The sequence below is a fragment of the Lagopus leucura genome, unplaced genomic scaffold (assembly GCF_019238085.1).
Source record: "Lagopus leucura isolate 7727_CA_CO unplaced genomic scaffold, USGS_WTPT01 Super-Scaffold_100001, whole genome shotgun sequence".
In the NCBI taxonomy this organism is placed as follows: Eukaryota; Metazoa; Chordata; class Aves; order Galliformes; family Phasianidae; genus Lagopus; species Lagopus leucura.
This window is the reverse complement of record NW_024962262.1, coordinates 22224107-22246179: the sequence shown is the minus strand read 5'-3', so window position 1 is coordinate 22246179 and position 22073 is coordinate 22224107.

The window sequence follows — 22073 nt, the reverse complement described above, 5'->3', positions numbered from 1 at the left end:
CAACCAACATCCATCCCTGACAACATGGGCCAACATAACAAAATAGGAGGCATTACTTTTGGAACAGCCCTCGTAGAATATATAATTATATATATGTGACTAACAACGTTTTTATTATTATTATTAAAAATAAAGAAGAGAGTAGTGAAAACATGAAACTAGTGAGATATTTGACTTTTTGTGTGTGTGAAACTAATGCATGAGTATGGTTTGATGAAAGTGGTTGCAATTCTTAGTGAGTTTTCAAGGTGTTTGTCAGAGATTTTTTAAATTTCACTCTTCATGTATTTCATCCTTGAAAATATTTGTTTATATATTTACACTCTACCAAAAAGCAATGGCATGAATAGGGTGTGATTGTGAAGTGAGGGATATTTTTCTCTGGTAAAACAGATCATGTAAAATTTGGTAGAGACATTATCAGATTTTTGAGTTGAATATCTGATTGTAACCCTACGCATTCCATTTGAAATTTTTCAGACAATTTATTTATATTGTCTGAAAGCGGAGTCACACGTACATTAAAAAACTGATGCAGATAAAGGTATTTGAAGCTGTCCTGTGAGCTGCTATTATTCTTTATAGTGTTAGATTCCCCTAACATGAAATTTCAAAAGCAAGGAAAACACATGGCCACTTCACAATTTTGCCTTCATGCCCCATTGTCATGGTCTTATAATTTTGTTATTGGTATTCCACATCATAACATCATATAAAACAGTATTAACTGGAGTTAATACTCCAGTTCTGTGGACTGACAACTTTCTGGATATCGGGTTCTCAGAAGAGAAGAACTATATATCCCAGAGGACTTCACATTCAGAGAGGAAGATAAGCCACAGGAGGAAGTCACAGGATCTCACCCTCTGACTCTCCCTCTCACTCGCTGCCTAGCAGTGTGTGGGTGTGCTCCCCAGCCATGCGCCGTGAGTTCAAAGTAGGCCTTCCGATTTCAGACACACTCTCTCTTATTTTATTCAATTTATTAGACTCAATTTCAATTATATTGTATTATATTGTATTATCTTGGATTCTGATATCGTATTTAGTAAAATTAAGTTTTCTTCTTTAGATCATTGCTGCTTGTCATGGGGTTATCCTTAGATATAAGTCCGTGACAGGGGGGCACAGGCCCTGGGAAGAAGAGAGAAAAATAAAAAGGGTACGAACAGTTTGTTGCGAACCGGCCGGCCCGGGCCACATGTGCTCCGGGAGAAGGGTAAGGGCAGAGAGCTAGCAGATAGTTTTAAAGAGAGAAAACACAATGGCAACGATCTGAGGAGTAAGGGTAATTTACTGAATTAACTAAATCAAACAAAACGAGAGAGACAAGACTATAAAAAAAATAAGAGTCAAACCACAATAGTGCGAAGGAAAGCACGTGCTTTTCTCCATGGCAAGCTGAGATGGCTGAGCCGGGACAGACGGAGAGAGGCAGATGCTCTCGGTCCTGTCCGGAGCTCTACCCCACTTCCTCTTCCCACCAGGTTCTTCGGGGATGCCGCCCCCTCCCATCCCATCAGGATACTCAAAGAACCTACAAAAGGCAGTAAATGGAACCAAAACATTAATTCTTTAACTCCTACTGGTCCACATGGTGTTCTGATGTGGAATACTGACAACAAAAAAGTCACCAAACCACAACCCTGCTGTTCCGTTTTTGGGTTCAGCTCCCATCTCCCTACCCTAGCCCTTTTCTCTTCCCATTTTTGGGCCAGGTGGCCTATGGGCCTGCTGCCCCCTGTCGCAGGCACAGATCAATTTAGATAACTCCTTGCATATCAACCACGATTGGAGAAAAAATATTTACTAATTTAATTAACCTCGTAGTGGAAGGGATCTGAGATTATTAAATATCCTTTACACAGTACCTCTAAACATACCCCTGCTTGATCAACTGAATCTCCTCTCCTGATTATTCCCATATTCCATCTTTCTCATTTACTGCACAATCTGGGCTCTTTCTCCTCCACTTGGCAATTATTCTGTCTCCAGCCTTGCCTGTCTGTCACTACATGTACCCATGTCTCTGTCCTGTACTACTTTCTACAGACTGTTAAGTGAGGTGTGGTTCTTGCTTTTTGCTATTCACTGAAAAATGACAACTGAAGCCCTAAAAGCCCTGTAGAGGCTGAGCAAGCCCATAAAATCTACTGCAAGAAGGAATCCCTGATCTAACTTTGGTGAGATAGCAGTTTAAGTTCCAGCAGTAGTCTAGCAGATATATTTTTCTTTGTGTAGTAAATATTTTAGAGTTAACTGGTTATGCTCAGATACAGCATGAGGCCTGAAAAAATTTCATTTATAATGAGTGATACTTACGTGAATAAAGTTGGCATAACCAGGGAAATGAAAAGCAACAACTTTTTAAGCAACAATTACTAAGGTTTTAGAAACAAGTTCTGTCTAGAATAAAACCTTAATTATGAAAAAAAAAAAAGCCTTTGAGTGGATAGGTTATGAAGAGTGAAGCATATAAAAAGCATGACACAAAAAGAGAGACGTGTTTCGGAAGAATAATATTTGTTGTCAGAACTGCCCTTGAAAATATTTAATATATTAATAATATTATTAATAATATATTATTAATATTATTAATAATATATTGTTAATATTATTAATATATTAATATTAATATTTTAAAATATTTACAAATAGGAAAAGAAGAATCAGTATCTCTTTAATGACAAACTGTGATTCCACAACCTGTTTGTGATGAACTAAAATCAGTTCATTTTGATAAGAGATCAAAGCTAGTTCAAGACATGAAAACAAAATAATGTTTTATTATGCTGTGAGAAATGAATGTGAAATGAGGTCTGTGGGGTGGTTAGGGATGTTCAAGCATAATTCCAGAAATTTGATAGGGATTTCAGTGGCACAAACATCTGCCACTGGATATCAGCTTCAAGTGTGAAGATATTTTCAGAATGTCATAGAGACATACTGAATATCATTTCAGTGAACAGTGTATACAGAAGAATATATTCCTCAGAAAGTGTAGCAAGAACCATAATAGTATCTTCAGAAACTTCCTGAAGCCTATTCTAAAAGACAAACGTACCCTAGTTATTAGCCAAAAGACTAGGGATATCTAACATATGCAGAGTTGCAGAGATGCTTTAGAACAATTTTACAGAATATTTCAAAAGATGAAAGTTTTTTAAGCCTTCCATGTTAATGGAATTAACTAGCAGAACAAAATACATCTTTGCTGAACTTGTATTTTGATACCTAAGCATGTTTGATATTTTAGTCTTATGAATAATAAGCATGTAAGTACCAATGATACTGAATTTAAGCAATACAGCAGTAAGGATAAACTTAAAAGACTTCTGTGAATGGCATCATATTTCATTGTAAAGGCTAAAAAAAGTTCCCCAAACCTGTTTAACTTTCATTTTGGGATATATTCATTTTTCTCTCATTCCCAGAAATCATTAGTTTATTATAGAGAAATAGTAGCTTTACATGCAGAAGATCTAGGAAAGTTTACATCAGGAACGTCATTTTAATTGAATCCAAAGAGCTTAAGAAACAGGATGCCCTTTTTTAAGGGGGGGAAAAAAAAAAAAAAAAAAAAAAAAAAAAAAAAGAAGAAGCACGTTCTCCTTTGCCATCTTAGCATTATAATTGAAATGATGGTGTTCCTGTTCATGTTTTAAGAAAAAAGAAAAAAGCATCTGCATCATTATATATAATTATAGTCCACCTATGCCTTGTAATTTATAAAACAAATAAAAGACAATCTAACTCCCCAGTGGTTGTCTTGCTTTTCAGAATCTGAGAATCACCCACCTCCATAAATACATAGGTCATTTATAGTTATTTACTCATATATACAAACATATGTTCTGGAAAATACAATGACAATTCAGGTTAACACAGGCAATCAATTAATCTCTTATGACTGTCAGGAGGAAATGATGATAATAACCTTAAGCATAGGAAAGCAGATGAGGATTTAAGTCCTTCTCAGATGATAGAGCTAGTACCCACATCTTCCCTACTACAGAACACTGAATAATGGTAAAAGCAGTGGTAATAATTAAAAGAAGTAAAAATGATCTGAGCAATGAAAGAATAATGTTTGTTTTAATAAAAAATAAAAATTAGTTAACTCTGCTTGCAGACATGATAGGCTACTATGATAACACCTCATTATGGTATATTCTGGATGAGAAACCTCTTTACTCTTACAAATGCAGATGGGTCAGCACTCAGCCAGGAACGCAAGAATTATCAGACCATTAAGAGATCTGGGAGAGAGAGGGAGTATGATACAATATAAGAGGTAAATATCTGTTTGGGTTTTTTTTCTTCCCCTCTTCCACCCCATCCCCCCTTCAGGACGTTTTAAAATTTTTAGCCTGTCTTGCTTGTACATTATTTGCAATCCTACTCCAGTGAGCAGAGGCCTGCTTCCTCCTGAGTTAGATTCAAATTTCCCCTTCTCATTACTCCTTCTGTCCCTAGGAATCTTATGTTCTTGGCAACGCAGCAACTCATCTACAAGCTTGTTTCTTCCATTCTTTCTTACAGTCCTTACAGTCTTATATTGTAAAATGCAATGTGAATAATGTAAGTTGAGGGCAGTTCAGCTTGTCAAGCTAAGACCTTATGCATCCCATTATCATGATTGATCATTCTGACCAGCAACCTGAAGAAGAAACAATATTGTTTTCTTTCTAGAAGGGAAAATCTCTTTCCTCCATTACACAGATGTTCTCTGGAGTTGAAGAGACATACAGAATTCTAAGTCAATGTGACAATAAAGGATTTCTCTTTTTTTTTCATGCAAGAAAGAGAGAGACATTGTAGAGAGATAGTTACTTAGTTTATACTTTTAGGTGAATGGGAGTTTGTAAGATGTACTTACGATTTTCTGAAGTATGTATCTTTGCTTAGGTGTGCATGTTGAAAAGATTATATTTCCAAGACCAAATAAAAGGTCATTTTAAATCAAAGCAGCCCATTATTTGCTAATTATAGAGAAGGGAGAAAATATCTTTGTTACAGTTGAGAAAAGCTAGCCAACTACCTCTATAATATTTCAGGATATTAGACTTCATCAGGACCAGGGAGGAAAACCAATTCAATTGCTCTAAATAACAAATTAATCTATAATAGTAGGTTTCAGTTCAGTTCAGAAAAAAAAAAAAAAAAAAAAAAAATGCCTGAAGCATTAACCTTGCAATGTTGTAGTGTCACTGAAATGATATTCAGAATGTTTTGAAACTGAATGATTGTAGACATAGGTTAGCTTTTTTGAGCACATTTTTCACTCAGAGAGTGGTGAGACACTGGAATCTGCTGTCCAGAGAAGTTGTTGACCCATCTGTGGAGGCATTCGAGAACACACTGGATGAGGACCTGGGCAGACTGATCTGGTGGTTGGCAACCCTGCCCATGCCAAGGGGACTTTTCTACCCTAAGCCACTTACGATTCTAGGGCATTTAAAAGTTTGAAGTATCCAGCAAGTTATAGAATCATAGAATGGCTGTGGGTCAAGGATAATCAGGTTGTAGCTCTGCTGCCTTAGGCAGGGTTGATGATTGCTAGATCAAGCACTAGATCGGGTTGCCCAGGGTTCCATCCAGTCTCATCTTGAATATCTTCAAGGATGGGACACCCCAGTTCTCTGAGCAGCCTGTTCCAGCACCTCACCGCCATCTCAGTGAAACTCTTTCTCCTGATATATAATCTAAATCTCTATCCTTTAGTTTCAAACCATTCCTCCTTGTCTTATTGCTGTCTACCTATGTAAAAGATTGTTTTCCCTCTTGTTTGTATAATCTCCCTTTAAGTATTGGAAGGCTGTAATGAGGTCTCCTTGGAGCCTACTCTTCTTCATGATGAAGAAATCAAGCTCCCCCATCCTGTCATCATAGGACAGGTGCTCCATCTCTCTAGTCATCTAGTGGCCTTCCTCTGGGCCCTCTACAAGAGCTCCACATCTGTAGTTAACAAAATATGCAAGTTTTTGCTTATTTTGTTAACTACACACATCTTTCCTGTGCTGGGGCTCTCAGGCCTGGATACAGTACTCCATATGGGCCTCACAAGGGCAGAGCAGAGAGGGACAATCACCTCCCTCTCCCTGCTGGCCACTACTCTTTTGATTGAGGTAGATTACATCAGTTGCTGTCCCTTCATCCACCAATGCCATCACTTCATTTTATGTCAAATGCCCAAGCTGTATAACTAGATATAGATATAGATATAAATATAGATACTGATACAGATATATTTGTCAGTTAAGGACTGTGAGACCATTTTTAAGGTCTCAGAATTATGATGTTTAGTTGAAATTTCTTTATAGCTCAATTTTTAGAAACTGGTGAGTGCCCACCCTCAGAAAATCTGTTTTCTTAGAGTATTCTTAAGATTTTGATTGACAAGAAGGCTAAGACTGAGATGTTTGAAAAGGTTATTGTGTCCTCCATGCCTGCTGTTCTATAGCCATATCCTGAACCATGGCAGTTGCACCGCAGCTTAATTTCTTCAGGAAGCTGATTTACAAGCAAAATGTGCAGAAGAATAGGGCAGGTAAAGGGGAGAGGCAACTTTTTTATCTTCCCAACCTACATCATCCTCCTACATACAGTGAAAAATGCCCTATGGAGATGACTTTTCTGAAGATGAACACTCAGCAAATTCTGAGCCTCTTGCAAATTATCCTGTTTGAACAGTAAAGTCTATGGATAGTAATCAAAAATCATATGTCACACAATATCAGTTTAGAAATATGGAATATTTCTTCAGATTTTTATTTTAGACTGTAGATTTAATTGTGCATACTCATAAGAGTGCCTATCATACTGTACCATCTATAGAAAGTATCTTGTAATTATTTTAAATACCTAAGTAGGTAAAGTGATATGCACTGTATTTTGGGATAGGAAAGGGTAATCCTTCTGGACTTTCTGGAACCTGGACACATCATTAACTCTGACAACTACAGCATGACGCTGTCTAAGCTGAAGGCTTGAACTTCCAGAGTCAGGCCAGAGAAGAAAACAGCCTTTTCCTTTTCAACAAGGAAATATCAGCCCCATACCAGCAGAAAGACGATGGAGCACACTGCCTATCTTGGCTGCACTTCCTACAATACTTAGCACATAGTCAAGATATGGCACCTTCTGACTTCTATTCAAGCTCATGAAAGGTGGATGGTGTAGGCAACATTTTGCTAGCAATGATGCCGTCATAGAGGTTGTGAAAGAGTGAGTCCTCTCTATTAGTGCAGATTTTTACAAGTGTGGCACACAGGCTCTTATTCATCACTAGTAAAAATGTTTAAGTAATGGTGGTGTCTATGTGGATAAAATAGAGTATTGTAGCTAAGAATTTGCTCTATCAAATAGCATTATTGTGCTCATTGTTGCTGTTGTAGTTTTCATGGAAATAATTAGGAGGCATTACTTTTGGAATGACCTATGCCAATGGGTCTTAGTAAAGTTAAAGTTCAAACATTTCAGTGTCCCTAGCCTTCCTGCAGAACTGAAGGTAAGAGTCCAGCTAGAGAAGACTTAAGACACCTTACAGGCAATGAAGACCTTTCTGGACTTCTGAATGATTTCAGTAAAGAAAAAGCTTGCTGTTCTATGTCAAAAGCATTTTGATGTAGATAAATATTTTTCAAAGCATTCAGTAGATGGGTTTGAGTTTTTCATAAAACTGACTAGTTCAGCAAAGATTGTATTTTGATTTCACAGACATTTAGGCTTTAAACATGTATTATTCCCTTTCAAGTTACGTTTTATAGAGTATTATACACTGGGAGGAATTATTCATAAATGGCACTAATGAGTGTCAAACTGCATTGCAAGGCATGTTGAAAATTGTCCTATTAATTAATGGAGTAATTAAGCTTTTGTCAGTGACATATTCTATTGCTGATAGGAATAGATGCCTGTTGTAAGTCTGCTCTAGGCAGCTATCCAGCCAGTCACGGTGTTTAATGGATGACAGCAATTTAGTCCAGGTTTACAGTGATGGGACCACCTGCATGGGGCTGAGCTGACAACCTGCATATACAAACAGCACTTTTGCACTTTTCCCCAGTAAAATTGTCCTGGTTCTAAATTGATGTAGCCCTCCCTAGGACGACACATTAGCTTTTGGCCATTAAACCGTAAGTACTGTTTCTCTGAGCTTTTGTGACAAAAATGTCAATTAACTTCCAACTTTCATTTCCATTTAATTTTGTATTCTTATTCTATTTGCATATTAATGTGAACATGATGCAGAACTGTTAGATTAAAATACTTTGCTAAGGATAATAGCATGCAATGCATGCTTATTGAGTGTAAGTTATGAAAATACAAAACTTTTAGAAAAATACATTTCCAAGTTAAAACAAAACAAAAAACCTTTTCAGGCATATCTCCCATCATCTCCAACCCCCTCAAAGAAGGAAAGGATGACAAATACAAAGATAAACACTAAAAGTAGAAATGGGAGGGGGAGAAACACTCTAAGTGCAAATCAACTCAATTATATGTATGTGAGTGTGCGTGTGTGTGTTATCTTACTTTCTTAGCAACAGGTCTCTATTAATTCTAGTATTAATAATTTATAACCTGCCTTTATTTAACATAGTCTTAGAACCGAATCCAGAAGTGAAAGTGCATGAAAGGGGAAAATGGCAATGGTGGGCTGATTTGACTTCAATGTGGTTACACTGTCCATATGGTCAGATTTATTACCTTCACATCTCAGAATACATCTGAGTATTTTCAGATTTGAATGAAATAGATTTACTGAGACAGCACTGATAAAAAATATCTACTGTCTTCTTCAAGATCAAAAGCAACAAGCTAACTTCAGGAAAATGATCAGTGCAGTTAAACACTGATTTGTACCTGACCACTATGACAATGCACTTCCTGCAAATGCAACAAAATAGAATGAGGAGAGATTTGCTAATCAGCTGCATATTTCCCCTTTTTCTAGTTTCAGACATTTAAGAGTCTATTTTCTTTCAGTTTCATGATGCTGCTAAACCTCTCAGAATTTAGACATTCATGTTTGCACAGCATATTTAATGTAATTAAACTGTGAAAATGTCTGAGTTTAAATAGTTGAGCTAAATTTGTTTCTGATATATAGAACAGAAACAGACTTACACCAGTGACAAAAATATGCAACCTAAGTACAATAACAAGATAACAATGTATGTACAATAATTATTGCTTGATCCCATCAAAAATCCATGATTCAGGATTGAAATTTCATTTGGCTTCTCCAAAAATATTGAAACTGATTAAATAGATAAAAAAAAGTATGACACATGGATGACAGCCTTAATCTTCCTCACAGTCATGAAAACAGCATGAATATCAGCCCCAGAATGACTCTGTTGTACTGAAAGACTCTGGATTTCTACTGTTTGGATTTTAGTTGTCAGAGCTTTTAGAATATTCTTTCAAGCATTCCCAACATCACTTTGGGAGGTTTGGTAAGTGTCCAATGCATTTAAATTAAAATGGTGATTCATTACAGTGCCTCAGACACAGTTACTTTGTCATAAACTATAGGCAATCTGTGTTTTTACATTAGCTCAATTACCACTAATAGAGTTTTAATGCAGTACTTTAATGGTGTTAGAGGAGAAATCTTCAGTGGTACTGGATTTGTCTTAAGGAGAAAATGGAAGCTAAATTGAAGAGGCTGGTAAAGAATGGAAGGAAGCACAGACAGTTATGTGTGTCTGTCATAGAATCACAGAATGGCCTGGATTGAAAAGGACCTCAAAGATCATCTAGTTTCAACTTCCCTGCTGTCCGAAGAAGCCAATTCTTCGCCCTCATTTACCAGAGAGGAACACTCTCCTTGGCCTGTCTCCTCCTGCCTATGTACCTGTAGAACCCTTCTCATCATTTTTCACATCCCTTGCCAAGTTCAGCTTCAGCTGTGCATTGGCTTTCCTGACTTTATCTCTACATATGCAGAAAACGTCTCTGTGTTCTTCCCAGGCTACACAATCCTGATTCCACTTCCTGTACATTTTCCCCAGTTTAAGCTGCAGCTCCTTGCTCAGCCATGCCAGTTGCCCACCTCCTCTGCTTGATTTCTTCTGCTGGTGGATGGAGAGCTGTTACACTTTCAGAAGGGTGTCCTTAAAGAGTTGCCAGCTCTGTTCCATTCCTATGCCCTTAAGGACACTTTCATAGGAGGTCCCCCCAGCAATTCCTTAAGTGTTTGCTCTACTGCAGTTCAGGATCCTGAGTACTTTTTGCCAGGCCTGCACTCACATGAACAGAGAAAGAAAAGGTAAAGATAAGAAAAAAGAATATTAAAATACACAGTGTGATGGAAAAGTGTAGTACCACAGAAGGACGAGAATTGTGGCAAAATGTAGTAAGACAGAAAGGATACTATAGAGTAGGAGAAAGAGAAATAAATGAGAATAAGTTTATTTACATTGATTTTGCCTACTTCAAAAAAAACTTGGAATAATAAAATTAGAAATTAAATACAAACACAAAAACACTATACAGATCTTTTTTCTGTATTTTTTTTTCTTGTAAAAGTCAGATAATTCTCCAGGAAGCACAGAGAAGTCAGTTTCAAATGATTCCCAGTTAAACACTTCATTGTTTTAATTCAAGGACTGTTTCTGATTGAACTTCCAAAACTGTATTCAGGCTATATCCAACAGGGTGAGGCACTTTTGTTTAGGTTTTAACGGAATCTAACTTGCACAAAATCAGACTGCTTTTACTTTAATTAAATATCTAGCAATGGACTAAGATGTGTTAATTTTAATATTAATTGTGTAATTCATCCTAAAAGTATATTCCGTATATATTGTCCCTTAATTCTTGATCTAGTCTTCTGAAAGAAGTATTATAGTGATAGCCATACATCTGAGACTTCCACATATATAGAGATATAACTGCATAATTGTTTTGGAGTTAAATCAGTGTTCTTTCTTTTATTATTATTATTATTATTATTATTATTATTATTATTAAGTTATAACATATTTATCTTTCCTTTAAACTGTCCATATCTGACTCTTCCAGGACTCTTTTCTGCTTCAGAATCTTGAACTTTTTCTTTAAAAAAATATATATTAAAAAATTAACCAGATAACATGAAGCTTTTATTAGCTTTTATTGTATCTCTATAAAAATCTGCTGTCTGATAAAAACTAAAATTCCCCAGAATGTCATAATATCTATTTTTCGTTTTTCTTCATAATTCAAAAACTCTAATAGCAGCTTTGAGCTGTTAATAAAAGCTCTTTTATTATTTGTTTGATTCACACAATTTTTATGGTATAGAGACACAGATACTCTTCACATATTTGAAATAATTGATTGCTTAATTTGCTGCAATGTATATAGATATACTACCATAAGCAAGTTTAAGAATAAAAGATATTCTTTAACAACTGAGATACTCTGCCTTTGAATGGAGTCAGAGAAAATAGTGTTCTTGACTTTTTTTCAGATGTTCGTAAAAACATTGAGGCATTGATTTTAGTGCATAAAATTATGAATTTGTACCACAAAATAGCCTCTCTATTTCATTTTTACATTTTTGAACTGGAGAATAGAAAATATGTCTGAACTGAAAAAATCTCAAAACTGTGTCTAGTGTTTCAGTGAGCTACGTAACATTTTCTAATGAAAGACATTTCCTCTGAATCTACTTCTACTTTATGTTTCATTTATTTGCAATCTTCCTGAAACTCTGAAAATTAGGAAACAAATTCTGAGGCACTGAAAGTATCAATTTCCTAAGATTTCTTAAAATACATTTTAAATTCTCTAAAATTAAATTGCTAGTCTATTTTATCTTCCTGAGATAAATCCTATAAATAACAAGAAGAAGGACACACAAAGTGAATAGGAATATTTTAGATCTGTTAATTTAGAAAATGTATGCAGATCTGCATACTGCCCACAAACATGCAGTATTTCATTTTCACTCTATCAACAAATCTCAAGTGCATATTTGTACTTTGATGCACAAGCAAGCAAACTGTCTTGCTACAGTGGATGGTGTGACTGCCATCATGAGAGATGTTTTCCTGCAGAGGATTATTTTTTTCCTGAAGAATGAATCGATGGGATAATTTTATTTCTCTTCTGAAATGGCTGAGTTAAATTATTTTTTAAGTTTTCTTAATTATCCCCAAAATCAAATGCTTTAACACTAATATAATGGTATCAATGCCATATAGGAGACAACTGATACTATAGCTATATAAGATATTTGATTTCTAAGTTATACTGCTGTTTATGCATCTTAAAAGCGGTTAATGAAAGCTCCATATTGATGCATATTGGTATGAAGCTGAAAAATCATCCAACATAATATACAATTATAGTAAACAATTGAATAGATGATAGTTCTGTTTTCAGTTTTTTTCTGTGGGACAAAACTTTTATGATCTTATGCTGGTGTTATAGCAATCTTGGTTACTAATTCTCTCCGTGGCATTTAGGCAAAGGTTAGGGTAAGTGGCTCAGATACAGTAACCTTTTCTGCAGGTGAAATGAACTCTGCACAGGAAGAACAATAAGTTCTTATTCATAACTTCTTTATGTTTCTTCATAATTATCTGTATTTGAAGATTCAATATGATTCTTTTTTATTATTATTTTTAATGAAACTAATGTCTCTGAATCTTCTGACAACCTGCTTGCTAGTATTGTGGCATCTTATGTCTTTGGCATATTATGAGAGCAAAAGAAAGAGATGACTACTTACTACCTTCTCTGTAAACTAATTGTATTTAGTTACCTCGAGTATTATTTTAATTTTTTCTTTCTTTATCAGGATTCAGGTATTGTTTCTCTACCTAATAATGAGTATCCTTTCACTGGAAAAAAAAAAAAAAAAGAAAAAAAAAAAAAAAGAACAACAACAACAAATAAAACCCAGAGAATAAAGGACTACTTAAGGACTACTTGGTGATAGATCTGGACCCATTAGTATTAGTATGCTTATTTCATTGAAATAGCTGTCAGGAAATCTTTGAGGAAAAGTCAAGTTATTCATATGGAAAGAGGTTTGGATAATTTTCGTATTCAAGCTTGATTGAAACTCGAATTTTGAATCATATAGAGCTGTGTTCAGAAACTTCTTTATAAAAACTGATGATGCTGAGGATGTTCTCCCACTGCTCACCAAAGTGGGGGAGGAGGAAAGAGGAGAGGAGGTACACTGCTTCCTTGTATCTGACTGCTAAAAAGCTGAAAGTTGACTTTCAGTCTGTAGAACCGGTTAACATGCTTTAACTCATTTTAGCATAAAGGAATTCAGTTCTCTCAGAAATTAATACATTGACAGTGTTGTAATAATATTATTTTTCCTCCTTGTTCATTAAGACAAACCAGAGACAATGGATCCTGAGAAGGATTTCTAGAGAGATTTTCTAACACATGTAGTTTTCAGTACAAGAATGTACTGAATGGTTCAAAACATCTGCAAGAAAAGTTGTTTTCTGACTCATACACTCTTGGAGAATTTGTATTTTAAAATGAACTTTTTAAAAGGACACAAGTGTAATCATTCTGTATGCCTTCAGTGAGTAATCATGGATTATTTGCTTGTGATACTTTTCCTGCTACAAAATGCAAAAGGATGATGCTGTTAACTCTAACATTTTCTGATTTTGAGTCCTTACAACTAATGCAAAATTTTAAAGAAGCACTAAAACAACCTAGGCAGTAGTGAATAGACTTTGATTATCCCAAACTTAGGGCAAGCATGGTGATACCAGGATACTCAGTTTTTCTGGATATTTTCTGGATATTCTGGATATTTCTGGATATTCTCAGCCATGGTCCTGACTATGAAAATATGTACCCACTCTCCTCACAAAATAAGGGAGAAGAAGGGAGGAAAGGAAGAAAGAAGAAAGAGGAGGAAGAGGTGGAAGGAACTTAAAATAGAAAGTGATTGTAAATGTACAGTATTGATAGAACTTTAATTGCATGCCATTTTCATAGTGTTCTTGTCTGTAATGGACATTCTAAATAACATCATATTTCTGTTATTTCTTCTCTTTTTGCTATGTATATTTTTTTATCTGAATGAATTTTGCAAAGACTGTCCTATTTTCTGTTTTTATTATGCAAAGATTCCTGATTATGCAATATTGTTAATAAATAAACTTGTTTATGAAAAGATATTTCTAGAATTGGTAGATCTATGATTCTTCTAATCTCTTCTCCCCACTTCTTCCACTTTCACAGCTGTTCATTAAGGTTTAGTGTATCTCCATTCTCTCCAAAATACTAAAGAGGTGATCCAGTCAGTTAAGTTTTGAAGATTAGTATCATTATTTTAGCTTAATACCCATCTAATGATGTCTGTTGCTTCTCGATGCTGATGTGGGTCACTAGAGATATGTCATACACGATGCATAAAGGATGATGAAGGGTCTGTTATGATTCTTTCCATTTGTTCTTCCCATTAATGCATTTTTAAAGTTCAGTAAGATATGACTATGTAGGATTGTTGGAGACAGCATTTATGTTTTCCATATTTACAGTTTTGACTTGCTCTTTCAGATGCTAATCTATGTATGCCACCTCAGAGTAATCTGGTAAAGACTGAGATTATTTATCTTTGAACTTCTCAACTGTTTCTTACTTGTTTTTTTATTCCCCTAGCTAGGTCTTCTGGAAGGTCACTCTGCTTTCATCTTTGTCTTGCCACTGGACCATCTTTAAAAAGCTGCTGTTAATTTTGTATCCCTTTGGTCTCATTCTAAATGTGAGAAATTAAGTAATGGTCACAGAGTTTCTGAAGTAACTTGGGACTCAACATCTCAAAAACTTCTGAAAAAATTTAATATCCAACTATATAAATTCCTAATGCAATGTCTTGTTCTGACTTTTCCTTTGAAACATGACAAGTTTCTGAATAAATCTTTTTCACAATAACTTGTTTTCAATATTCATAGCTGTCTTCCATATATGTATATATACAGAAGGATTTATAGAACTTTTGCCCTGTAACAACAGCTTGATTCAGTCTACACAGGTTGTTTGGCTTAATTCACCAGCTTTCTCAGAAAAACTTTCACTAGATTGAGGCAGCAATTTGAAAGTTTTCTATCAAGGCATATCTGCTTTGCCTTCTTTAGTTGTACAGATGTTAGGAATGAATTCTTGAAAACAAATAGACCTCACTGTGTCCTCACTGTCTGTAGACATATAGTTTGATCCTGATTTGGCCTCAAGCTGTAGCTGACTTATAATACATGCCTGCTGGCTATTTGTAGTTCAAATTAACAAAAAGGCAGTGGGAACAATCAGAAAAAAATAGACATTATACATATTAACATCTACCAAATGAGTTGCTACTTCCATAGATTTCTAATTTCAGTTTTCAGACACATCTAATTGTCTTGGTCTCTAATACTAACCTTTTCTAACATTATTCTTAAGTTTCCAGTTTCTGTTACATCAGTTATATTTAACCTCACGGTATTAGCTATTTTTTTCTTAATGGAAATCTTTCTTGTGCTAATCTCCACTGCCCTGAATCTTTCAACATCAATATTTTTTCAGTCAGACAGATTTTTTGGCAAAGACTGTGTCATCAACAGAAGAAAAGGGGATCTCTGCCATCTCTCGTTTTAGTGAGTCTACTTTTCCTAATTTCAGGCAACAGGAACCTTACAGGACCACCTATTCCTTTTTTTCCTCACTAAAGAGTAGTAGTCAGCCCTCACTGTGCACAGCAAAATAACTGCTGCTTTCTCTAATGCTAATTGTAACTTAAGTCCATCAAGTAACACTGCTGTAGGTGTGGTAAAACTTTATCTGTTTGGTAAAATGATGCAAAAATCAAAGGAAAATGCCTCATATAATTATTTTCAATTCTATAGGAATTAATTTCAAGAAAGCAAAAGAGTGACTTTTTGTCTTTTTATTTTTAAAGAATATCTCATTAAAAAGATGTTTTTCATACAAATATTTAAAAATCACAGGAGAAAGCAAAGGTCCTTCTAATCCTTGTTTTCTTTTCAGAACAAATGAATCAATTTCATATTGTTTTTCCAAGAAAGCAATTAATTGCTGCAAAGAGGATCAGGTTTCTTATAGATTTGTCATCCAAATATGGCTCATAATATTTCCTCAATGTGTTTTTTTTTTTTTTTTTTTTTAATTGAGTTTCTAATGCTTTTGATTTTTTTTTTTTTTTTCACTTTACACCAAGATTCTGCTAACCTAAAAGAAAACAACAACAACAACTATATTGTTAAGGTCTAAAAAGTGTACGTAACAAACCAGCTTATTCTCATTTCTTTCACAGGAATTTGAAAGTTACCACATTTTCACTGGAGAGAATCTAAGGAAGGAACCTAAATCTTTTCTGCCATTTGTTTTATTAAATTCAAGCGTATAACTTACTCCATGGTTGATTTTTGGCTTTTGAAGACAATGCTATTCAAGTGAACCAGATCTATAGTTATGTTAAATTCTTCACAGTGAAAATACAATCCACTGAAGCTGATAAGCCTTTGCCCCCTTTTTCCGAATACACATCAAAGGAAAGGATAGCTTTTTATGTTTCCAATGCTTGTATTTTAACAAGAATTATAACCTCATTTTTAACTTTTTTTTAATGATTTGACCTAGTGCAGAAAATAATCAAAGCATCTTCACCATTCATATTACCATTCCTTTTTGTTGATATTTTTCTAATTTTTGCTGACTGTTCAGAAAATATTGGAGTTAAACATAGCTACAAATTAAAGAGAACTTTGAGCAAGAAAAGAAAAGTTTCATAACTAGGAGAAAATATAACACATTAACTCCTCCCATTCCACAAGGAAAAAAGGCTAAATATTACAAATGTAATAGGGAGATTTTAACTAAAATATTAAAGGAAGGAGGGGAGGAAGGGAAAAAGGGAGGAAGGGAGGGAAGGTAAAAAAAGTGTATTCTGGAAGCAGCTGAAGGGAAATTCAGAGCTATCTTTTGAGATTACCTTTTCAAATTATTCTTTATTTCTTCTTTATTTCTCCTTCCCTTCCCCTTGATTGTTTATATTCATGTCTCCCTAAAGTCACCTCCTATTTTCACTTGTGCTGAATGAATCAACTCATTAAAACATTGGAATATCTACTAAGTTGACAACAAAAAGGAAGAGGGAGGAATATTTTTCTGCTACATTAGTGTCCTGGTTTTGTCAATTTTCCATATTATGACATCACGCAGCAAGCTCTTTTAGCGATAGAACATACTGCTGGGGAACTTTCCTTTGTAAAGTGTCAGCTCCTTTGATTTCCAGCTCTCTGAGAAGATACACTGAGAATAGAAACTACAGTCCCCATATGTCTCCAGAATGCCACACGTGACTTCCAATTCTGAGTAAAAGAGGTAGCATAGCACAGCAATGAGGGAAAAGATCTCTCTTCCATTTATGGTAGTGCAGTGAGCAACATGGTCAGAACGTCTCTCCCTTCAACTTGTTTAATTTATATTACCTGTAACTCCTTTAAGCAACAGAAAGGCAATACAGCTGGGGGAGAAGAAGAGGCAGAAATAAAGAAGAACAAGGGATGAGTAAGGTGGAGGTGCTTAGGCATTTCATACAGTTTTACTCTATGACGTAATGACTGGAGAAAGTTAAAAACATATAGCTCCTTCGGAAAAAGGAAAAAAGAAATAGATAGAGGAAGGAATTTAAAGAAAGATGCATGAAATATTTACAAGCAAGTTTTGAAAGACATTGGCAGTACGGATAGTTTTGGTAATAGCTTTCTATACATCTATACTTCTTCAGTCCTCTGACACCTGCCACTTTTTGCCATGAAAGCAAATATTATGGGCATTTAATAGGCTTCAAACATAAAAATAAAAATAGCATGGGTTCTAGCGGAACTGAGATCTGCAAGTTTTCATGGTTTCTGTAACGTGAAATTACTAACTTCTAGGTAAGTGGAGAGCATTATGATCTTTACGCTTTTCAAGAACATCAATATCTTTGTAAACACCTGATGAATCTAATTTTAAAAGCTTTGAAAATTGCAGGCAAAGAGTTTAGAACTAAGATCATTGATTAATAGTTAAGTTTAACTATAAAAGGAAAGAAATGAAATGGAAAAAAAAAAGAAAAAAAGAAAAAAGAAATAACTTGTTTAACAGATGGTACTACTAATTTGAAAGTTAGGAGCATACGGTAGCTCTCAACTGTCCCTCATTAGAAAAGACAGCCCTCATTTTAGACCTGAATCTCACACCAACCCACTCAGACCTGCTGTTCTCACATATACCACTGTAAATTATTTACATCAGATAAGCTAACTCATGAAAACAGAACTGCTGAAAAATCTAATTTTCTTACTGAAAAACTGAATTTCCAAAATTGCTCAAACCACTACAACTTCTCACTGAGTATTAAACTGAGTCACATTTTCAAAAGGAACCAAAATTAACCAGTTATTCTCAGTTTGAGCTAGTGTGTACAAAGAGCTTTTGCACCTGTGATCTAAATAGTTAAAAGCAGAACTATTCTGCAGATACCTATGCCTAAACTAATCAATGCAGTCTTCTTCTATGTACATTGGAAAGAGAAGGAAGGATACCTTTAAGTCTGCAGGTCATCTGTATTGTTTTAAAATACTTCTTCAGGATGTATTATCCCAGAAATATCTATTATTTATCTACAATGAACAAGACATCTGTTGTGACTAGCTTAGATGGAAAATAATTACAATGAAAACAAGCAAACCTGGGTGAGAAGTATCCAAATCCAAATGATTATGTGGACACTCTGAATGTCTGAAAACTTTTCTTTTCCTGAAAACTAACTAAACTTCTTTTTTTAATCTATTCCAAATACATTTTTCAGGCTTTTCTAAAACATTTTTCTAAAAATATCATAATTGTTCCTTACTTAATCATTATGTCATAAATTATTTACATTTAGTTTGATATGTTTTCTAGCAAAATAATTAGAATAATACTATGGACTTCATAAAATGATTTAGATCGGGAGGAACATTAAACATCACTTAGTTCCAATCCCCCAGCCATGGAAATGGCTGCCACCCACCAAATCAAGCTGCCCAGGGACCCATCCCTGGCATGTGACACCTCCAGGGATGGTGCATCCACTGCTACTCTGGGAAATGTGCCAGTTCCTTCCCACTCTCTGAGTAATGAATTTCTTAGTCTAAAACTACTATACTTTTGTTTAAAGCTGTTATCTCTTTTCCTTTCACTACACTCCTTGATTATGTCTCTCATCTTTCCTGTAGACTTCACTTAAGCACTAGAAGGCAACTATAATATTTCTGTGGAGCTTTCTCTTCTCTAGACAGAACAATCCCAATTCCTTCAGCTTTTCTTCACAGAAAAAGTGCTCCAGACCTCTGATCAACTTCACAGTCCTCCTATGGACACATTTGCTATTGATTGTTACTTTGAAGTGCAGTTTATAATTCATGGATTGAAGCAGAAGCTGTCAGTGTGATGAGCTACTTTGCTATCTTGTACTATATTCAGTTCCTCTCTTACCAGAGAGCAAAAAAAAAAAAAGCCCAAAACACACTGCACTGTATCTGTAAGAACAGAGCAGATTGATCTATTTTCAAAATGTCTTTTTTCTTTCAGAAAATGTTTTGCATCTGCACTGAGCTCTTACGTGGAGAGACATAATTTTGTGTTAAAGTTTAAGATAAAAATTCATAGGGTATATTACAGAATTGGTCCTTTCACACTTAATAGCTTGATTCAAAGTGCAAAATATTTATCTAGCAATTAAACAAGACATTAATCATTTACTTAGAAACATATGTTTGAAGCTGCTCAGCACTTTCCACGACAAAGATGAAGTTTTAGCAGATCAAGGCATTGTGCTACATAGGCATATATAATGTGTGTAACACTGATGTTTCTACAGCATATACTGCTAGGATTTAAAACAATTGCAGTGGTTAAAAACCTTGAGAAACAGCAGAGATTAGCCTGGAGAAGTGAGAATGATCCAGTTATCCTGCAAACTGTATAAGTATGGGAGAACACTGAAGTTATTGCTGGAGTGATAATGCTGGATGTGGTTTAGCAGACAAAATACCAACTTTAACATTTAATCCAATAAAAGAAGAGTTCAACAAACATTACAGTAAAGAAGAGTTAACGTAGAATATGCTATTGCAGTTTCATTCTTTGTAATCTCTTCTTTTTTTCCATATTATTCATATAATGTTTTGTTGTTGCTTTTTTTCCCTTTACAATTCTTTCACAGTTTCCCTGTATAGTTATTACTTTTTTTCTCTAGATAAAAATAAATATTTTCTGTTTGTTTCTCTTCATTCAGACACTCTTATATGACTATTATTGTTCTCTTCTGTATTCACTTATTGTATTTTGAATCGAGTGTTTGATCTTTTTCATCCTTTTGTATATTTACACATTTGTTGCACTCTTCTGTACATTTACTCTTTTGTGTGACTCCTATTTTTCTAATTATTTGATGATTTTCTACTTATATGTGCTTCTATTTGTACTTAAACTGCTTTTTTTCTCTCTTCCTATCTCTAGATGTATTAATAGATAGTGCATATTTTCTTCCCCAGCCAACTAACCTTGCTCCGACTCTTCTGTACTGTTGCAAATACCTCAGAATAAAAATCCTGGTACATTGTGGACCATTTTAAAATTTCAATACATGTTTTTCTTCTTTTCTGTTTTCAACTCGTATTACTAAACTACAAGATGCGTATATATAAATGTGTGACAAGGGGAAGCAAACGAAATAAAACAGAAGCTTGGAGAAAAGAAGGCTCCGGGGAGACCTCACTGTGGTCTTCCAATATTTGAAGGGAGTTTATAAACAGGAGGGGAAACAGCTGTTTGCAAGGGTTTTAAACTAAGACAGGGGAGGTTTAGATTGGATATTAAGAGGAAGTTTTTCACACAGAAGTTGTTGATGCACTGGAACAGGTTGCCCAAGGTGGTTGTGGATGCCCCATCCCTGAAGGCATTCAAGGCCATGCTTGATGTGGCTCTGGGCAGCCTGGTCTAGTGGTTGGCAACCCTGACATTCTTCAAGTTGTGTCTGCCCCTCTGTTAATCCTTCACTTAATGCTAAGAAGACTTGCTTGTTTTATTTGACAAATCCTTTTTTATTATTTTTATTTTTTCCTTTTGTAATATTCAGGAGGTTTTCACTAAAAGGACAGCAGAAATTTGCCAGTAGTATAGGACATAAATATTTATTTATGTCTATCTTTTATCATCAAAAGAGGATTCTCTGTTACATTCTTCATCACAAATTACCACCATGCTGTCATCTTATCCCTTATAGAATAGTGTATGTGTGTTGTTCCATGTATGTTGTCCAGATATCAAACATATAAGGATTTGGAACATTTCAGTGAAGTCTCGTCACTTAAATGAAATTTATGAAGCGTCTGTCATGTCACTTTGGTTTTTTAGCTGGACTCTGAGCCAAAATAGGATAATTGCACAAATGAAATTCTGTTAACATCTCTACACTACATATTCAGCTGCCTCCTGACAAAATTCTTTAGCAAGAGTACAGGATACAACATGAAGAGTTTTTTCAACTTGCTTCTTTAAGACAAATGAGTCTTAAAATTTGGGGGAAGAAAATCAAAAAAGAATCACAGAATCCTTAGAATTGGAAGGGACCTCTAAAAGCCATCTAGTCCAATTCCTGCACAATGTACAGGGACATCCACAGCTAGATGAGGTTACCCAGAGCCTTATCCAGCCCTGAAGGTCTCCAGGGATGGGTCATCAACCACATCACTAGGCAATCTATTCCAGTGCCTCTCTACCCAAACTGTAAAAGATTTTTTTTTCCTTATATCCAACCTAAATCTACCGTCTTTGAATTTGAAGCCATTTCCCTTTGTCCTATCACCACAGACCCTGCTAAAGAGTCTGTCCCCTTCTTTTCTCTAGTCCCCATTTAGATATTTAAAGGCTGCTATCAAGCCTTCTCTTCTCCAGGCTGAAAAGCCCCAGTTCTCTCAGCCTGGCCTTGTACGAGAGGTTTTCCATTACGTGGATCATTTTTGTGGCCCTTCTCTGGATGTGCTCCAACAGGTCTATGTCTC